Source organism: Silene latifolia, chromosome 3 (assembly GCF_048544455.1).
Source record: "Silene latifolia isolate original U9 population chromosome 3, ASM4854445v1, whole genome shotgun sequence".
Lineage (NCBI taxonomy): Eukaryota > Viridiplantae > Streptophyta > Magnoliopsida > Caryophyllales > Caryophyllaceae > Silene > Silene latifolia.
This window is the reverse complement of record NC_133528.1, coordinates 115,752,078-115,758,487: the sequence shown is the minus strand read 5'-3', so window position 1 is coordinate 115,758,487 and position 6,410 is coordinate 115,752,078.

Here is a 6,410-nt window from a genome sequence, read left to right as displayed (position 1 = left end):
TGCTTCTGAAGCTCAACATTCTCTACTTCCAGGAGAGGCACCTTCTCCCGCAGAAATAGAGCCATCTGGAAAGACTGCCAAGCCAGAGCAGAGTGTAAAAAAAAAAAAAAAAAAAAAAAACTTGAAGCAGTCAGTGTCTATTCACCTCAAAGGAGTGCTCAGCTGCACGATCCACCAAGTCATGCAAAGCTTTACTCCCCAACGCAGACCTGGGGGCAGGAAACAGCAGCTGGTTCATTAAGCCCAGGTTACGCGCAGATTTAGCCTTGCCAAAGTCGTCTGGAAATGTAAAGGCAACAACCCTTTTAGCAGGAGCAAATTTGGAAGTAGAAGTAGCCCCGAAGCGAGCAGCGGCTCGAGAAGCGAATGGCTCCGGATCTTTGGGATTGAAGCTGAAGCAGACGTGGCAGTAGGGACAGGGCCGGAAGCAGGAGTAGGTCTGGGAACAGGAGGATTCCCAGAAGCAGACAGCTCATGCCCAGGAATTGGAGGTCTCACAGTTAGAGGAGTGGCTTCGATGGGAATCTGCTCCTTAGCTTGACCCGCAGCAGCAGATCTTCTCTTGGGACGAGGTCCAGAACCAGGGGCAGGGGTGGATTTTCTCTTCTCAGTAGGCTTGAGGGCAACCTCGACACGTTTCTTTTCTCTCAGGGCCAGGACGTCATCCAGCGAAATTTTGGATTTTGCAGAGCCTAGAAGCATGGAAAATCAAGTCAGAACCAGAAAATATCAAATACCCAGAGACAGAACATAGTCAAAAGAAAAGAACAACGCACCAGTCGACATGGATTCACAGTGTTCTTTTTCCTCGGCTGCTGTCTCCTTCACCGCAGAAGCAGAATCCTGAACCAGATTGGGGATGGTCCTATGCTCAGGGGGTGGACCGAATAGCTTGGAAAGAGACGCAACTTCATCGGAGGATGGAGGCAAGTGGCACAGATCTGCACAAAGAACCAAGTAAGGAAATATAAGCATCAAAGAAAAAATACACATGAGTTGGGATATGCAAATACCGTTAGTTGACCGCCAAGCGCTGACGATGTAGTCGGTGGGAGGAGGAAGAGTGTCTACTTTCACAAAAATGAAACGGGTGAACCACTTGCTATCATCCGGTTTCACGGGGAAGATAATGCAACTCTTTTCCCCGTCCCGAACCCGGATGGTCACTTGACCCCGACTAAGAGATCTGATCGAAAATAGGTGTGCAAGGTCCGGGAGACCGATTTCATAGCCAAAGCGGCTATTCATAGCCTCAATAGCAAGCAAAGTCCGCCAGGTATACGGAGCTACTTGGCAAATAGCCAAGTGATTCAGGTTCAGAAACTCCTGAATCAGAGGAGGAAAGGGAAACCGCAGACCCAGACGGAAAGCATACTCGTACAAACATATCCACCCCTCCCTCACAGAGTCGTCTTTTTGGCCAGGGGTTGGAATATGAAACACCACATTGTCAGAAAAACCAAATGTTTCCTTGATATGAGCAAGGTCCTCTGGAGAGAAGTCGGAATCGCAAGAATGCTTGGCGGAAAGGACACCGCCGGAGAGGAAAAGATCAGGCGGAATCACCGGATCCGAGGCTGAGGTTGAAGAAGAGGATTTTTGTGACATTATATGCAAAGAAAGGAAAAATAAAGAAACAAAAAGGAAGGTAAAGAGGGAAGGTAGAGTACCTGCTACAGACGGCCAGAAAAAATGAGGAATTTTTTGATTTATGAAGAAGATGAGAGTAATTGATAATGATGGAAAAGTGAGAGAAGATAGAGAAAGAGGGGAATACCGAGGGAGTTATATAAAAGAGGCGTTCATGAGGGAATGGGACACTAAATATGGCGGTTGAGGAAACATTAAGTGGGGAAGTTGTAGAAACCAAGATAACTGTAACACCCTCATACTCAAGTGCCTTACCAGGACCACTTAAGGCATGAAAGTACTACCATCTCGGTTACCCGAGGCAATGATAATCATAAGACAATAAAAAAAACGTACTTTAAAAGTAAATATAGTTTAAGCGATTACATGTCTCAAACCAAAACTATTAAATGAAATACAATCAAACCAATACTGTCTGCTAATAAAACTAAACAACTAAAGGACATCGTCTGACACAGCGGAAGACTCTTCTAACATCAAGTGATGACTCATCCCAGCTAGCCCAAATGCATCGTATCAAACCTGCTCAACAACTGCTCACCATCCCCGAATGGATCACCACAGTTTTTAAAACAATTAAACGGGGTCAGTACTAATTACACGATACAAACCAACATGAAGCAAATACCAAGCAGCTCAATCAACACATCAATCCCCAGTCTCCATCATCAATCTCCACACAACGACTACACACTAAAGTGTGTAGCCCCCGCGCAGTACCCATCGCAACAGATACTCCACACCGCCAGTGGGGGACCGCAACCGTTCCCACCTAAGCCCCGCTCATCTCATCCGAGCGATAAACCCATGTTCCTTAATGTGCACATCCCTTCTGTGGCGGGTTCCATAAAAGGCGAATCAAGGGTGTGAAGCCACTCCCGCAAGTGACCTCACTCAGCCAGGGACGCACCCCGAAGATCACAGACAGTTAAACAGTAATCACAACACAACCTCAACAACCGTCTGAAACATTCAACAATACAATATCACAACCGTCTGAAACAATCAACAATACAATATCACAATCGTCCGAAACAATCAACAATTGCTATCTACAGTACAATCACCACACACATCATGTAACTAATACTGAGCAGGGAAACCCTACCTGGAATGCAATCACTATTCAGACGATCTAGCAGCTGTCTCAAAATCTTTCTTCTACGAACCCTCCTCCTATACACATATTCATACAATCACTACAACAACAATATAATTATAAAACCCCTTATTTACGCAATTAGGGTTTTAACCAAACTCAAAGAAACAACATAAAAACTATACAAGGATCTTACCCTCGACACGACAAACTCAACGGTGTAAAGAACGTGACGATCCGACAACCTTAGCCCTTGGGATTTGATGGTAACGCGACGACGTAGACAACGTAACTTCTTTCCTCTTTTGAAAGGTTTTTATAAAAAGTACAAATGATGAAGGAAGTGACGGAAAGCTTAATATATCAATCACGCGTTACTAACAAAACACGACTAAAACAACCCGTAAAAGTAACTTACTCGATCGAGTAAGTAACTTACTCGATCGAGTGCCATACATACTCGATCGAGTACCCATCAGACAGACTACTGCTTCGTATAAAAACATACTTACTCGACAGAGTAAGCCCCACTCGATAGAGTACCCAAAGACTCGTAAAACCGTAGTATTACAGTCTTCCCTCCTTAAAAAGAACTTCGTCCCCGAAATTCAACCCATACTCAAAAACAAACATACTAACTCGATCAAGACACAACAACGCAACTAAGAACTCAAAACAAAACTCCAACCAAACATGAACTCGCAACACCAACTCCACTAACTATTCCTACCTCCACAACATGGCTCATGATATCGTATCAACTCCATTATATCTCTCTCAACACTAACTCCATACACTGCCAACTACCGTCCACAAGCGCTGCTAGCTCCGTAATATATCATCCACTAGCAAATCCAATATCAAGACACTCATAGACATCAAACGGAATGTTACAATAACTGCTAAAACTTCGTCAGTTCTCCGCATCGCAACAAAAATTCCCGCCTAAAAATATTTGAGACGGAAATTTGGGGGCAATTGTTAGAGATAAAAATTGTATTTTATCACCTGTGACATGGCACCGTATTATTGGCATAAAAAGTGGAAAGTAGACTAGGCGATGTGGCGTATGGTTATTGGAAGATGGGAAGAAAAGGGGATTGGTGATGTGGCACAAAGGGAACCGTGGGGATTAAAGAGTGAACAAACACAAATTAGCAAATAAAAAGCCCACGTGCAAAATAGGGCCACCAACCAAGTCAATCAACAACTCCCTATTCTTTAGGGGTAGACCTGGTATTCAGGAACAGAAGCAGAAAACCCTAGGTCTGATTCCAGCAACTATTTAAGGGCGAGAAGATCAACACTCAAGGCACTCATCAGTACTCTCGAGCAACACTTCACTTCTCAAAATCCATCTACTATTGGCAATATTTCTCTAGCAACATAACACTTGTATTTCCTTACTTGTTCACAAAATCTTGATTATAGTGCAAAAGTTGGCGGGATTCCGACTCCCCCTGCGGTTGTTCCCATACCGGGTTTTCCGCGTCACCAAAAATCCTCCGTGTCATTCTCTTCGTTTGTCTTTATTTCGTCTTTCCTATCTGATGGGGCATATTCTGCACCGCTGACCGAGTCAACATATTGAGCAAGGTCAAAGATATCCACAGCAAGTCAACGACTTAGATAGCCTAGCCGATGCAGCCCATCGGCCGGGTCGGCTGGTCTCGGCATGACAACCTGCCAAATGGGGACACATACCCGCGTACTCACATCCAAGACCCCTCGGCGGTGGATCAACAAGGCCCGCCGGCCTGCCATAGGCCCCTCGGCCGAGGGGTAGATCAGTCTTTCCACCTGCTAGCCACTTGGCCACTACGTGACAAAAGGTGAAAGCCTATAAATACTCCTCAACCTTCATTGAGGAAAGGATCCGAACTAATCCACAACTAAACCTAAATACACTATTCATCTGGTAATATCTTCCTTATCTCTCTACAATACGCATTCAGCCAAGTAACAACTTATCTCTTAAGTTTACTGACTTGAGCGTCGGAGTGAGTACGCTTGGCACAAAGCCAAGCCCTCAGTTCGTTCATTGTTGCAGGAGAGGCCGTGAGGAACGATTAAGACCAAAGGAGAATCCTACTCAAGACATCATTCAACAAGCCACGGGTGGTAACTATACTTGATCTGGAATTACACCCGGAACAATTGGCGTCGTCTGTGGGGATAGACACTAGAAGCTAGTCACATTCATTCCCAAAGAAAAAAAAAAAAAACAAAAACCCACCCAAAAAGCTAAGATGTCAAAACAACAAGACGCAGTCGTGACCGACGAAACCCCATTCCACCAGGATGACACCTTCAATAATTCTGGAGTCGTGCAGCCCTCCACCGGCGGGGTAATCCAACCGGAGTTCGGCATGCCAATAATGCCGGACACGCCGCTGCCAGCCAACCAGGTCACCATCATGGGACATGTGGTTGACATAGCGAAACTGAAAATGGTCCTGGACCTAATTAGTAATACGCCTGCTCACACTGTCACGCCGACAAGAGCGGCGGAAACCATCCAGGAGACCAGGGCCCGAAACGTGACTCCGAGAAATTTGAACGGAGCACTGGGAGAAGCTGACCCAGCCAAGTCGCCGGGGGAGCCCAAAGTGGGCGTGGTAGACCTAAGTCCTTCCCGCACTCAGGGGAGGACAGCGTCCCCGCAACACGAACGAGGCTTACCCCGGAGGAACCGGAGGAGTCCGACTCGGCGAGTTGGAGAAGAAGTCCGTGTCGAAGAAGGAGTCCTCCCCGCTACGAGGAGAGGAGCCGGAGTAGGAATGCGAGGAGCCGATCGCCGCGTGTCGTTCGACACATGGTCAGACAACCCCTCAACGCCTACGTCCTAGAAGTCCAGGTGCCAACTAAGCTCAAGTTGCCACCCCTATCGTACAAAGGAGATAGTGATCCAGCCGACCACGCTGAGGCTTTCGAGTCTTACATGTCGGTATGGGAGCAGCCCGATGAGGTCTGGTGCCGAGTCTTCCCAACAACTTTGCATGGGATGGCTCAAAGTTGGTACAAAGGGCTTCCCGACGGCTCGGTATACTACTACGCCGACCTAAGAGACGCCTTTCTAGCCCAGTACTCTTGCAACAAGAGAAGGGTCGTGGAGACATCGGACCTCCTAACCATCAAGCAGGAGGGGGGCGAGTCTCTGCGAAGCTATGTGAAGAGGTTCGACGGAAAGGTCCAGCAGATTCGAGAAATTAATCCCGAATTGGCAGCCTTCGCGCTGATGAAGGGCCTCCCAAGGGGAGACTTGAAAAATGAGCTCATCAAGTGCGGAGGACTGAACTTGGACGCCGCTAGAAAGATGGCCGACCAGGCCATCAAGGTAGAAGACTATCACAAGACCTGGGTAGGCCCCAGCGAGGCCGAGCACTCAGAGAAGAAGAGCCGCCGAGGACAACCCGGATGAAAGACGCCGTGACAACAACGGGTCACGGTCCGATGAAAGACGCCGTGAGAATAATAGGTCACGGTCGGACAAACCTGCCAGGAGACAGGATTCGACAGACGCCGGGTGGAGTTCGGGAACGTACCACCAGAGGCGGTATAGTGATAAAACCCCTCTCGTCGTATCAGCCGCCGAGGTCTTTGCCCTGAGCAAAAGCGAAGGCCGAAGTGGGAAAGACCCCCAAGCCAAAAAGTGACGGTG